This window comes from Gavialis gangeticus, unplaced genomic scaffold (assembly GCF_001723915.1).
Source record: "Gavialis gangeticus isolate Ggan-Ray unplaced genomic scaffold, GavGan_comp1, whole genome shotgun sequence".
Taxonomy (NCBI): Eukaryota; Metazoa; Chordata; order Crocodylia; family Gavialidae; genus Gavialis; species Gavialis gangeticus.
In genome coordinates, this window is record NW_017729004.1 from 40,444,646 (window position 1) to 40,461,664 (window position 17,019).

The window sequence follows — 17,019 nt, forward strand, 5'->3', positions numbered from 1 at the left end:
CTCCCCCGTCCTTTTCCCCCCCCCCCCCCCCCCACCTTTCGGTAGACTACTTAGCAATTTCCCTTAATTTTAAATTGGGTTTTCTACGGGCCAATGTACTAGATTCACAAATATAAAACTGGCAGACATGCTGGATGTACAATCATTCTTGGCAAACTAACAGCTCCTGTGTGGCACATTTAAATCAGGCAGAAACAGGATAGAACATGTCAATTCACAGTTCCTTTTAAAATACTACTAGACCTACTGTTATAACAGAAGGCTGAACCCCCCCCAAAGCCAAGATACTATAGTAGTAGACGTTAAAGAGGAAAAAAAATACCATTCTTATTGTTTAAGTACCTTAAGAGTAGAAGTCTACAATTGTCTAACTCTTTCAATGGCTCTTCTTCTCTTCAGAAGAAGCTGACAGACTACCAATTACTTCATTGCCATGGAAGATTTCCAGTAAGTGTTTTACACCTTTCACAGAAAAGGCCTCTATAATCAAAGAAGAATGCATCTTCCTTTTTGAACAGCAAATAAAGGTTTTCAAAGCAATGAGGTGAAATTGTATCATTATCTAATATTGTTCAAGAGAAGCCTTCCATGGTAGATTACCTACTTCTCAAGAGTACATATGAAATGCTGTAACAGGCAATTATTTGGGGGGGGGGGGGTTAGCTAAGAACAAACATGCACTTAAAGGCTTAACCCCCTTCCCCCAGCCCCCCTTTTCAAGCAGCAAATATATTCTGGATACTCCTGCATCATTTCCATTAATGCTTATGACAGTTAAATATACAAAGGAAAAACCAGATCACAACTTTCCATCAGAGCTGTTACCTGGCTTATGTGAGAAGCACCACAGGAACAGCAGAGGGATGAGAAGCTCCTTCTTCGTGGTTTTGTTATTGAAAAATTAATAGGCAGCTCCTTTTCCAAATCCATACTTTTATTGTTGGAATTTTCTCAAGCATGCATTAAGAAAACGCATTTCTAAAGTTGAGCCACTGTGTCTTCCAAAATTTTTTCCAGAGCGTGTCCATCTAGCATGTGCATTGATCCTGGAAGAGTTGCCTATGTGACCATCCGTTGCACATCCGGGTGTGGGTGAGATTTGTAAATAGAAAATACCGGTTTTTCGTGGTTGCATGCTGACATGTGGGTGGGGTTTAAATTAATACAGATTTACTAATTACGTACCAACAAAAAGTAACTAGTCCTTTGTGCAAGCATTCATTTCTAAGGCCTATTCAAGTGGGTCATCATCATTCAATAGTGGAAAACAGCGGTCAACACTGGACGGTTCTAGGGCCATGACAAAGTGAGATCAGAATAACAAAGAAAGTTAAAGGTGTAGCCACAGCTTCTAAGAAATTAAGTTAATATTTCCTCATGTTACATCTCAGTATAATAGAGCATCTTCTCAATGTTCCTGCATTTAACTCCATTGGAATTTACACACTGGCATGATAAAGAAACCTGACCCTACACTTTACAAAAGTCCCAAACTCTGGATAAGATTATTGCAGTTGTCCAATTACTGGATTAGATAAAGTATGCCTGCAAGATCCCTACCCCCCCTCCAGAGCAGCACTTAGCAGCTGAAAGAGAGTCTGGAACGGAGCCAGGCTCTTTAGTGACTGACAGCAACAGGAGGTGTATGTCGGAAATGGAAGACACAGAAAATGCATGTCACAATATCCGGTGCCCAAAACACCACATCAGAATAAAATAAAAATGGAAGCACATGTAACCAGGTTTAAATTCTATCTGATGTCAGGGAAAGAAGACTGTCAGGCAACTCAGAAGGAGCAGGAGTCTTGCTGTTGAGTTTAAGATGAACCCGATTAGGGTCAAAATGACTTTGTGAACCACCCATCTACCCACCTCTCCTGAATTTTTAGCTTTTATCATTCCCAAAGGCATGAGAATTAGTCTGATTTCCAGAAGACTTTTTGGTTGGTTGTTTTAGCAAAATTCTTATGATTTGAATAATTATTTCAAATAAAAGTTGTGGATATATGATTGAGGAATATACTACATGTACTGACTGCACAATATGGGGATAGGCACTAAAAAGTAGTTAAAGTAAAATTGACAGGCCAGCTTCATTAGACTTGAATGCTGCTTTCTCCCTGCTATCTTGCTGAGAGGCAAAACAGGCTGATAAGTGGGGTCCTGTCCTGCCTATATTCCAGGTTATCAAGCTCTGTGGTTGTTAAAAAGTTGGCAACTTTTACACAAACTGGTTAAACAGCAACGGCCACTATTAAAAATAATTTGCCAACAGACCCTACCAATGAAAACTACAGTGATTTGTTACTCTAAATGCACAGAAAGACTGTGGTTATCTTGTATCACTGGGTAGTAGCTGTGGAAATAATGTTGGCTTTTTAATGGCAACCATAAAAAGATTAATGCAACTGAGAAAGCTATTATACAGTTTTAATGTGAAATGGGGCTTTTTCATAAAAGAATGCATAATGAAAGCATGAAATTAACATAAAACATCTGTGCTTTTCTTTAAGAAGATTCTTTCCGGGCACAAAATACCTCAGACCACATCAGGCAGAGATTTGCTGAAATGACCTTTTTCTTTTTATAAAAAAAAGAAAACAGCTTTTTAAGTTCTATAATAAATGGTACCACTGTCTTTAATGCTACAATTAAATGTTCCTTAATAGAAGCATTTAAATTGCATTTTTTTAAACAAGCCATTTCTCCACATAACAGCTAAAGACTGCCCCTCTTCTCTGAACAATACTGTTAGTTAAAAATTAGTCAGCCAGAATCTTCCAATTATTTATTTATTCAGTCTACAAAACCTAATTGACATATTTTACTTATTCTAATTAAAACCAAATATTTCCCCTTCCTGCAAATAATTTATTACTAATTATAAACACTAATGTATAGTATTATTTTGTACTAAAAACAACATTAGAGAAGCATAAATGAAGCTGAAAAATAATGATTGCAAAGCTCAGAGAAAACAGGTCAAGGTATGTGCATATGCACCCAGATTATTGCTAGATACCAGTGAATCTGCGAAATAAATGTGAACTGGAAGTACATCCTGCTTATTAACTTACCCCTCAAGCAAAAGCCAATTTACCATTTCATTCAAATATGTGAAGTGTTTCAACCATTTCTGGTTGCCTTTATTTTGTTTTCACCTCCATCTTCCCCTTTCCCAATGAAAAATGGAAGATGAAGAAGAGATGCACCAAAACGGAAAGAATTTAATTTGATTGAAACTGAACCAAATGGCATTTTTATTATGAACTGAATCAAAATGAAAATTTTAATTTGAACAAATTTATAAAAAAAAAAAAAAATTAAAAAACAAGAATAAGAGGACAGTTAATGAAATTGAAAGGAGAGAAACTCAAAACTATTAAAGGAAACACTTTCAAACATATATAATAAACCACAGAGCTTGCTACCACAGGAAGTCACTAAGGCCAAACATTTAACCAAGATCAAAACAGGACTTGCTATTTTATTAAGATTTCCCAAATCATCATAATGGATTATAAATAAAACCTGGAGGATACATTCTTACATCTTCCTCTGAGGAACTTGGTAGTGGCAACTGTCAGAGACAGGATACTGGCTAAGTGTATGTTACGTCTGATCCAACATAATTTCTGCATTTTTTAAAATTATACCAAAAACAAGAGTGTTGAAGACTCTTCACAACAGTGTCCATCAGCCAGACAATGAAAACCTTTTCAAAACTTCAGTTAACTAACATATACATTTGTTCAATGATTTCTAGGAAAAATAAGATCTCTGTGGTTTATTTTATTGGAGATCATAAGAAATGCAGCATTACTAGAGGTACTTGAACAGTAATGTAAAAGAATTGTATTACTACATCCTCTCAAACAGGAGAAAGCTTCAATATCAAAGACATTTCCCCTTGTTTGTTTGGTGTTCCACAGTGTGAATCTTCACTAAAATACCAATTCTGACTTTATTAAATTCACAATTGGTGCAATCAAACTATACAGGCATCATTTTTGGAGGGCAAATGCTACAATACACAATACCATAGAGATTGCTATTACAGCCATGGTTGATGACTGCAATTTTAATAAAAGTGTTGTTTCTGCTAGTCCAGTCATAAGAGAAAAGAAACTGAAAATGTTCTTTCCATGAGAGATTTGAGTGGTTTACGTTTGCCCTACAAACTGCCATTCTCAAAAGGGGTTTAAATTGCAGGAATTAGGATTAAGTTGAATCAGTAGATCAGGTAGGTCCAATTCAACCGGTCTTTTAGAAAAATCAAATTAAAATGTTGTAATATAATAATGGCCAAAAGATAAGTGAAGGAGGTTTACTTTGCTATTGATTGACATGAATACATGATTCACTACCATAAGGCAACATGAGAAGATCATACAAAATCTCCCAATGGAGAGCTAATGGGACTATTTATCTGTATAAAAGTAAGCAGAGGAGTTGCAGGAAAAGGGCCTGTGAGATAACGAAGGTTCTTAACTACTGTCCTCTGAAGTTCACTTCAGTTTAAAGCATATTCTTTTTTTCCTCTTTAAATGACCTATTATTTTTCTAGTGCTGACCACCATGTTCTAGAATAGCCAAATTACTCATTCTTCCAACACAATTTATTCCAAATTAATATTTTGCTGACCTTGTTCAAGAAATTCTGTTTTAAATATTAAAATATTTTAGCAAATCAGTGGTGACAGGCTTTATACAGGTGTAGAAGTCTGAACAGGTCTTACTTACAACAACATTATAAACAGTACATCTGACTTTCTGCATAATATTAGCCCTTTTGTGGTACAAAGAGTAAATTATCCTTTTTAGAAAATCCTGTATTCTTGGCTCAAGAAATAGGTAAAGTGAGATTTATAAGATTTTTAAAAAGCAATAAAAACAACTTTGGTAGGCCTTGGATAACTGACATTGGACATTTCCATAATTTAACTTGTTTTATCTGTGATTCAGAAAAATACAAAGTAATCCCACTCATTGACAGACTTATGAAAGACTGTATCTGAAACCCTGGCCAGAAATTTGGAATACCTATGCTTTAAATTCAGCTCCACTGCTGAATTTTCCTGTGGCCTTAACCAAGTGCTTGGTCAAAATGCCTGTAGTACCTTCCACTAAAAAAGTTATTTAGGTTTTAGCAGCACTTCTGGACATGTCTAGTAGCTGTATCTCAGCAGAGCTGTTTGGATCTTACAAATCAGAAGTCCTTTTCACCTAAGTACCCTGAAGCGTTTGATCTAGAATTGTGTACACAAAACACATGCTAAAAGTAAGACAGAAGGCAGAGTAGAGATGCACCTTATAGACTAACTGAATCAAAGATGCCTAAACGTTCATGAAGAATCTCTAGCTCTCAATCTTGCTTCTATCCTGGTGGTCTCAAAAGAAAAAACTGAGCCAGTCATCTGCACCCGAAGAAACAACTCTGGTGTCTTTCTGGGGCTATGAAAGCAAGGTTAGATACCTAACTCATGGCTACAAGTAGGCACCTACTGCAAGATAGAAGGGGGACCTCAGGCACATACGTTCCTTCCACATTTCCTATTGGCTGGCTGCAGCAAATGCCCATTCAGTGTGCTGGCTGTTGCCAATCTCTAACTCTCTCATGCATTGTAGAAATATTCGGCTTCCTTGCTCAGCTGGTGACTTTTGCTTCAGTTACTTGAGGTCTTATAGACAGTGTTCAGCCATATTATGCCTACGCCCCTTCATGGCTCCAACTCTTAGTCCCTAGGGCTAGGGACACAAATTACACAAACTGGTATAAGTGGCTGGAACGTGGCTCATATCTGTAACGCAACAGAAGTTCAATGCACATAAACCGCTTTCCAAATGGCCAAAACCAGTTTAAAATAAACCTGGATGGAGGGAGTATCAGATTTAACTGATTTAGGTTAAATCTGTTTATTAAACTTCTGTCCCAGATCCCCTCCAAATTCAAGTTAACTCACAGTCCCCCAGCATCTCAGGATGCTTTGCACCTCCCCTACAAGCACCCCCACTCCTGGCTACAAAGCTAGCCTGCCCCTGCAGTGTGGGCAGGCTAGCCTTGGCCCAAGCTGTCTGCTCCAGCTGAGCAGGGTGGCACACCAGTGGGCCAGTGCAGGCTTGTGGCTGCATTTCTGGAATCAAAAGTGAATGTCTGTTCACTTGCTTATCAGTTCAATCTTTGTTGCTTAGACTAACCTGTGAAGATTGAATCTATTCAGCCTTGGGCTTTTTGACTGTCTGTACATAGCCTAGGTGAATCAGTTTCACACCTGTACAATGAAGAGTACAGTCCTTCCCTACCTAATAGAGGGGTTGTGAGCATGATTTTGAAACTCTCAGAAATTATGATAACTGGGCAATACAATTAAATGAGTCTGTAAGGGATGACTATAGAGGACTTTTCTAATCTAATTTTAAGACAAAGGGTGTTTAAAAATATATACAACTTTTGTGAATAAGAGTAGAAAGTTGTACGAACAAGTCTCTCAGGTTTCCTGACTGTGGGTAACATTATCCATTGTTCGGACAAGTAAAAAAAAAAAAAGCCACAAAGCCTGCAGAGGCAAAGCAACTTCCTTGACGCATATTGCATTTCCCTGCATGCCTACTCCTCAGCTTTCAGCTCAACACTCCCTTTTAAATGCTTGAGCTGCTTGAACAGGTAGCTCCTACTGAGGGAGGTCTGACTGCTTCTAGAACAAAAGGCAGTTCCTGTTATAGCTGTTTTACTGTTTTCAGGGATGTTCCTTAAATCTCCAATATATCTAAAGAGGAAGAAAATATTTTTAAGACCACTTAGGATGATTTAATTTAGAGGAGCAGGAAGGTTGCTTTATTTATGTTTTTTGTTTTTAAATAAACAAATAGCTTTAAATAAACACATCACTTTCATCTGATGAATACCAATGAAGACACTCTATGATGTAAACATTATATGAAGAAGCTGTTTTTATATAAATGACATTCTATTTATACCATCAATGTCCTTATTGCTAATAGTTTAACCTGTTCTCCAGTAGTATACAATTGTTTAGCACTTTAGTCTTACAGTGAGAGAGGGAAATTCAAATATCTACCACTCAGATACCCTATTGGGAACACTCTACTCAAGGGTTTGACCCTCTCCTAATGTATGAGAAATCCACTTCAGTAATTAAACACTTTTTCTTTATCTATCTAGTCATTTATAAATATATTATTTCAATTGCCATATTATCTAAGAGTCGAAGAACATGCTTTTTACTCAAAATAGACAGATGTGATATCTGGGCTAAGGACAGACATTACACACAAAACAGTTTAAGTGATCAGAAACTGGTTAAACCTGTAACAGAACAGAGAAAATAAACCAGGTTGAAAATGGCTGGAACTGGTTTGAAATAAACCTGGTTGAATGGAGTAACAGACCTAACTGATTTGGGTCAAACTGGTTTATGCAATGTCTGTCCAGACCCCTTGCTGGTTTAAGATAAACCAGACTCCCCCAGCTTCCCAGTATGTCTCGGCGGGGGGTGGGGGGAGCTTTCTGCTTCACATCAGGGCTGGCCCCCTCTGTTCCTTGTCCAGAGCTCTGAAAGACACTGCAGGCATCTGCCTGGCTTCTCTCTGCTTTCCCCCACCCGTCTGCTTTACGCAGACACCTCTCAGCATTAGCTAGCAGATGCTGTGGGAGATGACAGGCAGACAGGCTTTTTGGAGCTAATCAACAGGTAGCTGGTAATGTTCTTCCCTGGAAAAGCTGTTAAAGAAGAGCTTGAACTAATGGGGAGGCTTTGTTTTCTTAATGGGTTGATAAACACCGAGTTAGGGGTGACAAACATTCCCTGCTGGGCTGCTCAGGAAGGGGGGGGGGCATCAGAGCATCCTGTTGGAGCCTACCCATGCTCCCCCTCAGCTCAGTTCTGTGGAAGGGAAGTGAGAGCTGCTCTAGCACCTGCTGGCTTTTAGCCTGAGCCACTGCAGGCACGTGCCTGAATTTTTTCAGTCCAGTGGGGATATCTGTGTAGTTACAAACTAGTTTAGCCTAGCCAGGTTAGACTAACCTGCAAAGATTGAATCAACTCAGGCTCAGGCTTTAATTTCTATCCCTAGCCCTGGTGCCCCACCATATACAGAAAACAAGTTTTGGACTCCAGCTAAAATTCAAGACCACAGTCATACTTCAAATGATCATTTAAATAATTTTGTCCAGGAGGTTCTTCACTTGAAAGCAGAGGCAGCCACCCAAAGCATAAAGGGCAAGTGTTGTACCAGGTGGTATGCACAAGACAGAAGCAGCATGGCATATTCCCTGCTCCAGAAACCAAGTTCTCCCTTGCCGCTTTGTGAGTTCAGAGCATCACAACAAGGCAAGAGAGGGCACAACCATCTACCTTCTGCACCATTATCCCTCTCCTAATTGACAGAGAAGTACCATGCAAGAAATTACTGTTCCTTGTTAGAAATAGCTGGAATGAAAACCCCCTCCATGCTTTGCAAACAGCTAAGCATCTCCATGAGGTGTTAAAATCCACATAGTAGTATCATTCTCATGACAGCCCATCCTTTAAATTATCTGAGTGTTGGATTGACCTACCACAGTACCTATTCCATTCTGAAAAAGCCAAAAGAGTTCAAAATCATGGAACTCTGACCCATCAAATAGGAATCATGAGGCTTTTCAGGTCTCACAAAAGTATTAACCATTAGCAAAAGTATTAATCAAAAGCATTAATCATTAGCATTAATCACACAAGTATTAATCATTAGCATTAATCATTATTCCTTTTTGCCTCTAGACTAATACGGCTATAGCCTGGATACCTAACACATGGAAGATATTGAATTTTAGCAAATTTTTAAATGAAATCTTCATAATTTTATAAAGAGAAAGCAAGTTTGACCACATGAAATCTGAGACCCTGCCTTTGTTTGAGGTAATTTGCATAATCACAGAACCTCATCACAGAGCTCAGAGACAGACACCTTACCACATAAGAAATGCCTGCTCAGAAAAGCATTCCATCTTTTTACTCCTGTGATATATGAAACACCAAAACTAGAAGGAAGTATGACTACATCCTGCTTATCACCAAATAACTTGGAGGTAAACAGACTATTCCAATTTTTCTCTGAGCCCACTCTGCATATAAAATGTACTGTTCCAAACAGGAGATTTTACCACACCTTCAACTCTCCTATGAATTATGAACTTTCATTTCTACCCATGAGAACTTTTACAATCTTTTCTCTTATGCCTGAAGAGTGTTTGTGCCCAAAACCTTGCACCTGAATTTTTTTTGCAAAAATCTAGTTGGTCTAATAAAAGATATCACCTCTACCACAAGTTCCGATTCCTTTTAATCATTAGCTGGTATTCACATGTAAAAGGCATTTAGCTAGAACCCACCCCCCCAGCTATATGTATCCGAATTAAAATCATGTTTATTTTTTTCATGCTATATTTGTGTTAGAATTAAAAGTTACATTTCCATTTATCAATATGGACCAGAAATTTATTCACACAATATTAGCACTGAATCAATTTCTCCATAGGATTTACAGATCATCCAGTAACAGTGTAAATAATGCAAAGATTCTAGCTCATTCGACACAGTCATTTGTACATACTTTAATATTAAACATTTAACACATCAGAATTTTTAGAAAAGATAAGACTACAAATTGATTCAATAATATTCTATTAAATATTAGTTCTTGAAATTAAACCTGCAGGTGAAAAGCAAAATAGCTGAGCATAAAACTAAAAATACATATAGTTGGAGATAATTTCACTTTTTAATCCTCTCCTTGCTGATGTTGGTAATCAATAACTGTTTCTAGAAAGATTATTTTAGCTTGCATGATCAAGAAATTCTGCACATCAAGAGTCCCTTACACACTGGTTTTTCAGCTGGAATTAGATAAAGTGTTTAAAACATTCTGCAGCTTGTTCATTCACTAAATCCTACTGAGGGTTTACATTTAACTGATCAAGTTTCTGTCTTGAGTTTACATTTCACAGGTGTCTTTAGGCTGAACCTATGATCTTCCTGGCTCCAAATATCCATGCTTGGACATTGAATTACCCAAACCCCACCCCTTTCCTACCTAAACTAACCCTTTTATCCTAGCCTTATAGATTTGAGGCTGTTTCATGTCATTTCATCACAGGTGGGTCAAATGAGGGAACTGTCCCTGGTTTGTAATTGTTTACCCATTCCAACTGTTGATTAATATGAGCCCCAAAAGGGCTGCAGCCAGGAACAAGGAGATTTTATTCCTTACCAAAAGATGCTAAAAACAATACCTTTGTTTTGTCCTTCAAATCACAGAGATGAAGCAGAGTTAATGTTTGCTCAAAGGGTTGCCTACCTGCCACCAGATCTACTTTTACCCTAGAAAAAAGCCTTTAAAAATGCTCAGTTACATTGTGATATCAAAGCATGTACTCCTAAAGTACACTTCCCTGACCAATTTGATTATCTACTAAAATAAATGCTTCTGCATTTTTGCAGATTTGAAATGCTGGAAAACTGTAGTTGTAATAATGAGGTCTTGTTTTAACAGTTAAAGGAGAGACATCTGGCAATAATCTACAAATAAATACAGTGTCTCAATTCTTGGTTTCTCCTCCAGAACACTACCTAGGACATTTTTGCAGCATGATTCATATAATCAGCATAATACATTACACAGACTTTCAAATAATTCAGAATTCTCATTTCATTCAATAAAGAGTTCATGTTAGAAAAGGAAAAGAGAACACGCCATGCCAGAAAGCCTGCTTTATTGATTCAGTTCTGCTGCCAGGAGGAACAATGTGGTGAAGCATGCTCTTAGCATTTCAAAAGCAGTTTTACAGTCAGTGGAAAGAGATGGGGTGGGGGGAAAAGCCAAACCATATTTACCTAAGCCCAAGGTTCCACAGGTGAGGTAGGAGATAAATTACGGAATCCTTTCCCCTTATTCCCAAAGTTTTAGATTAGAATGAATTCTGTTGTAATCCTTTAAATCTACCAGGTAAAATGCCCTCCATAGCTCTGCTGTATTTTCTTTTGCGGTGAAACTCTATCATTTGCATAAAACCTACTTCCAGCCTATAGGAGTTTTTGAAAAGCTACATGTTAAATTAGTTGTCTTGACATGCTCTATCAAGCATGACATCATAAATCTCCATGGTTACCTTAACCCCACCTGCCTACATGCCAAGATTACCTGTCATATTCAGACTTAACAATTTGCTCCAACTGTTCAGAAAAAAAAGACAAACACCATTTTCCATGCTCTTTGTAGAACACACATTGCAATTTATAATTAATAAAAGCTGAACTCCATCTGTAAATAGATGTCTTTGTTTTTTCACCTCCCAGAAAGCAGATTGAAATGCTAGGCTTTGTTATCGGCCCTTCCCTGCTTAACAATGTATTTTGAATAGTTAAATAAAAAGCCTACAGTGCCAAATGTGTCTCAGCTCATACTCTAAAGTCACACTGAAAACTCTTTTTGAAAAGCTTCTCTCCCCCTCTTTTTTAACTTTTTACTGGTGCAACTTGTAAAACAGGTTCACTTTGCAGGGATTCCCCTTCAACCCTCCCCCTCTTTCTGGAAGAAGCTGAGCATTTTTAACCTTTTAACTGCAAAATCTTTTTTAACTTCAGAGCCATTTATTAACTTGTTCCTGTCCCCGCTACCTTTTCCTGACCAACCACTCCCTCCAAAGCAGGCAGCAATGTAATGCAAAGAACTCACCTGTAGAATAGTCCAGCCCAAAACTTCCGACAGCATCATTCAGGAAGATAAAAGTGTCACTGTAGAGTTCAAGAACCTCTTTCTTTCTCTTTTTCCCCCACTTGTTTCCTTTTTCTTTCTAACCTTCTTGTGGACTATTTTAGTCCCACGGTCTTAATGCAAGCATGATACAGGCAGGTATTACAGAAGCTTCCAGTGTACGTCTCTACTCCCATCAATTCTGAGCCACAAAACCCTTGCTACTGTGCTTTTTAGGAGAGGTTGGGGTCACCCATGCCAGCTTGCATGGTAGTTTTTGCAACATAAACAAATGGCAATTAAAATAAGACTCCTGAGGGTGCGAATTTGCAGTACACTAGCTACTGTGTACTAACTCTGATATAGGTACTTTTAGGACACACTAAGAATGGCTCTGGGTAGCTTGTAATCCACACAGGTTAAAAAGCATCCTGAAAATTCATATCTTTGTTAAATCTAGGATTCTGAAAATGGGAGTGCAAATGGCTTGGTACATCATCCCATATAACACACATTTTTTTCTTCAGGAAAAATATTGAGTTTAATATTTGTTTTTGATTTGATCTGACATTTTTTGAATTAATTAAAAACAGTCTGAGGGTCTGTGAAATAGGAGCTACATTACCAGGAGCAGCTAACAGACAGAATTGCAGGGGAAAGACTAGCTTCTCTGGTGAAACATCCAAGCCATTAAAAATGAGAGAGGGTCATTAACACCAGTAGAATAAAATGTTTACAAGGAATCAGGTAGATTTTAATGAGCCATGAATTCAATTGACACTCTCACTGCTGCTGCCTGAATAGAAATACTCCTGCCATCGCCAGGCAATTGGTTTTAAACATTTATTGGTTCAATCCACACAGTTTAGACTAACCTGTGAAGATTGAATCTATTCAGCCTTGGGCTTTTTCACTCTGTACCTTGTCATGAACGTGTGGAGCAGGAATCAAAGGGGGGAGTTCAACTGCACCAGTACACCCCAACCTTGAATCCACCCCATCCTTGTTTACGCCATACTAATTTCACTATGCAAACAAAACCTCAGTATTGCTTGCAGAGTGGTAGTGCCCAGAGGCACTTGTGGAAGGCACTGTACGAGTAAATAAAGGCTGTCCATGTTTCAGTAAGCTTTCAGTTCCAACACAACAGACTGTAACTGCTGGGGTTATCATATTTCCAGTTTCAAAAAAGAGAACAATGGGGGTGGGGGTGAGGGGGCTATAATATGCCTGTGCCCGGCTCCTGCCCCTCACTCCCAATCCACAACCACCCCAGCCCTGCTGCCGCCCCTCACTCTGGACCTGCAGCCCCCAGCCCTGCCAGGGCCCCTCACTCCTGCTGCCCCCAAAGAACCCTCCCACCCCCTTCCCCTGTCTCCCTGCCCTGCTGCAGCCCCAGTGCAGGCAGGAGCAGCACACACTTACCAGAATGCAGCTGCCAGGGCCCACACACATAGCATGTGATACCCCAGCCTCCAATCACCTTCCCACACTGCCTCCAGCCCCAAGCATCCTTTGCTGGGCAAGCCAGGAAGTGCAAGGAAAGTGGAGCCACAGCAAAATCCTGGACATTTGCTGATATTTTAAAAAACTGCCCGGACAGAGATGGGAGTACTCAAAAAGAGGACACATTTGGGAAAACCTGGACATATGGTAACCCTAATTTAACTGTAGCTAACAAACATCGAGAGTGGATGGGGGAGGAACACATGGTCACATAGACTAGCTATCTGTCTACCAAGGAGCTTTCAACTCATAGCAAAAGTTAATGTTTGTGAAGTACAAGACAAACAAGTAACGGACATCAGCAATCAATCCTCCCTGGCCTGGCCTACTTGGTCATCATCACTTGGCAGTTCCCTTTAGGCAAGTGGGTCTCGAGGAGACATTTGTGAAGAGAAAGGAATAGCAATAGCTTTAATGACTAATTCAGGAAATACTTTCTGTGAATAAATGTAGTAAGGAAGAAAACATTCAAATGCAGTGGAAGAAGTAGGCAATCAAAGCCGGTGTCACTGGCAGAGCTGAGGGAACAGAACATAGCCACACCAAAGTTTTCATTTGTTTTGTTGTTTTTTCTTGACAACAGAAAATTAAAATAGAGCAATTCTGCTGTTGCAAAGAACTCTGAAACACCCCAAAAGTACAGAATGTTTTTTAACATGATGGTTTCTATTTGGAATCTCTGGGTTCATCATGTGAAACATGTTCCCACACCTCACAGTGCTAAGCTAGTGGTTGAAAAACCCTGGTTGAAAAATCACTGTGCTAGATCCTCTGCTGTCCCCAGTTTTTGCTGGATGCATCAAAGAGAAAGGAAAAAAGGAAAGCTGCTTGATATTCTGTCCAGTTTTATGCTGGTCATGGCAATGACAGAGTTTAGAGCAACCTGGGATCTGTTCTGAACTCTGCCAGACAGGAATGATAACCAATGATCAGCCGTCAGCTGGGAACACCTGGAAAGCACTCCTCCCACACCTGGGAAACCAACCATTCAGTTCTAATCTTCAAAGGGAATTGACAAATCACTATTCACAGATGAGCCTACAAAGTTCACTTCATAAATCTACTGGATACATAAAATCTTGGACTAAATACAGGCATTGGATTTATGCACATTATAACCTGCCTGCCATCTGATAACCCCAGGTAACCCGCCTGCATTTTACCAGCTACATTCTGTCACTAGTTCAACATTTCCCCCACCTACCTGTTTCACCCGTATTGTCTCCCATGGCCTCTGATCCTCACTGCCATGCATCTGCATTTCCACAGACCTGCATTTTGTATTTTGGCTTCTATTTTACCCTTGAGAGCACACAAAAACACCAGCAAACTGTCCCTATGCCTGAAGGAGGGTATTTGTGCCCAAAAGCTTGCAAGGAACAATTTTTTCCAACTATTTAGTTGATCTAAAAAAGATATCACATTTATCTAAAGAACCTTGCCTGCGAGCAGAGATGCAGGTAGCTTCCCTTGAGCAGCTGGAGCAGTGAACAAAGTTGGCCAGAGAATCTAACCAAAGCTTTCATATGTGTAATAATTCACTACAGATTGTTTATGTATTATACATAGATATGTAGTAATTTGCATTACATGCACGTACACTTAACAGAATGTATACGCAGTAAATATTAGGGCTGCGCAAAGCTTTGGTCGCTGATTTGATTCGGAGGAGATTCAGCTGGATTCAGCGCCCGAATCTCCGAATCCAAATCAAATCAGGAGACCCATTAATCTCTCCGAACTGAATTGGAAGCCTCCGATTTGATTCAGAGAGATTCGACAATTCAGACATAGACACAGCTTTATATGGTTTTTCTACATACCTCAAGGTACCAGGTAGCTCGTGAACACTAAGATGGGGGGCAGATGGAGCATCCCACAGGAGCGCAGTGGGGTCCCCAGCATGCTCAGTGGCAGACCTCCTGGATTGGGGGGGGGGGGGACCTGGGGTCCCCCACATGCTTGGTGGCAGACCTGGAAGTGGACTGGAAGTAATTCTGGTCCAATTCTGGGTCTGCCGCTGAGCACGTGGGGGACGCCCCGTGCTCCTGTGGGATGCTCCATCTGCCCCACCATCTTAGCATTCACGAGCCGTGCCTGGTACCTCAAGGTATGTAGAAGAAACATATAAAGCTGTGTCTATGGCTGAATCACTGATTCTCCAAATCAGAATTGAATCTTCAGACTCAGATTCAGCCAATTGAATTGGGACAGTGATCCAAATCAGTGAATTGAATCACTGTCCCCCGAATTGAGCCAAATCCAAATCAAATACAGCCCACTTCATACATCCCTAGTAAATATGCATGTATACAAGCTACACTACTATATACAGCTACACTGCCATATGCTATAGATAGTTTCACTGATATATGCATATATACATAAAAGGAAAAACCGCATGACAGCTGTAACTGTGGAGCTGCTGATACATATTATACAAGATACACACACTCATGTAAGCAGTTAAGAGATGGAAGTTAGCTGTGAAATTGTGAGACTGTGATTACGTGCTTATAACATAGGTCAAGAGCACTTGAGAAACTAGACAATTCTGACACAGTGCTATTCACCAAGTTCCTTACATCTAAAACTGAGAAACTTATTTGGCATACTTTTAACATGGGGCCTGTTTGGTTCATGGATTTTGGGGGAAAAGAAAGAAATGGTGAATGGATGAGATTTCCACTCCAGTAAGTGTCCAAGAAAATCTGGACTGATACTTAGATAGTATTTTCATGATGATTTTGTCTTAAAAGTTTACACTCCTTACCCACATTGCATATGTAACCATCAAAAAAAAATAGAAGCAGGAGACATTCACATTAACTTCACCCTCAATAAATTAGCAAGCATGACACATTTTAAACAAACAGCAAGAACAGTTACTGCATTCCTTCTGTAATTTATTGGCTCAGAGTGGATCAAATTACAAAATGTGTAGGGTGTCATGCTGTAGGCTGTTCAAGCTGGGTTTGCAATGTCTGCACCACTGGAACTAAATATTTACATGACTCAGAAAGATTTAATCTCAGGATTTTTTCCCTTTATTTAATTTGTATGCTATCTTTATCTACCACCAAGCACATTCCACATTGTATCTAAAATTCATGAAAGAGATGAAAACTATAATGACTGAAAAAAACCCAGGACTTCCAAAGAAAGGGAGGGAGCCTGTTTAAGAATAAGACACAGATATACTACTTACTTCCAAAGTCTTGCAGCAATATTAGACATGTTTTTTTACAATTTTATTTTGAAGCAATGGAAGACTGTCCCTAGAGTCCATGGAAATGATGTGTTGTAGGGGAGTAATAATAAAGAAGTAGGAGGGTAGGAAAGATACCAAAATCTTCAAAATAATGTTCTGGTCTATTGGAAGGCCTCCAAAGTGGTAGGACTTTGAAATTGCTCAGAAGTCTCAGACAAATGAATACCCGAGATAACAAGGGACAATTGGTTGATACAAGAACTACCTATTTGATTATAGACATATTTTATACTCACCACCCCCCATACTTATGTGTGGCATGGACATAAGCAGACCAGGCTCTCTGGCTAAATGTGGTATCTTTTATTAGACCAACCAAACAGTTGGATAAATTGTTCTTTACAAGATTTTGGCCAATCTGTCTCCTATGATGAGATCAATGGCACTGTGGATGCAGGGAGAGCAGTGGTTGTGGTATACCTTGACTTTAACAAGGTTTTTGGTAGGGTCTCTCACAACATCATCTCAAGTAAGCTAAGGAAGTACAGATT

At 39.3% G+C, this 17,019-nt stretch overlaps 1 protein-coding gene across 12 annotated transcripts in view; it reads right to left on the reverse strand.

The window, feature by feature from the left end:
• Positions 1 to 17,019, reverse strand: part of KIAA1217 (KIAA1217 ortholog) — a 423,945-nt gene that overhangs the window by 325,655 nt on the left and 81,271 nt on the right. The window contains exon 1 of one of the 12 annotated variants that reach the window (XM_019508288.1): positions 10,893 to 11,046. The exons of the other annotated variants lie outside the window; for them this stretch is intronic. The gene's annotated coding sequence lies outside the window, so the exon portion shown is untranslated. Of the gene's footprint in view, positions 1 to 10,892; positions 11,047 to 17,019 lie in introns of those variants that run through there. 12 annotated transcript variants of the gene reach the window in all.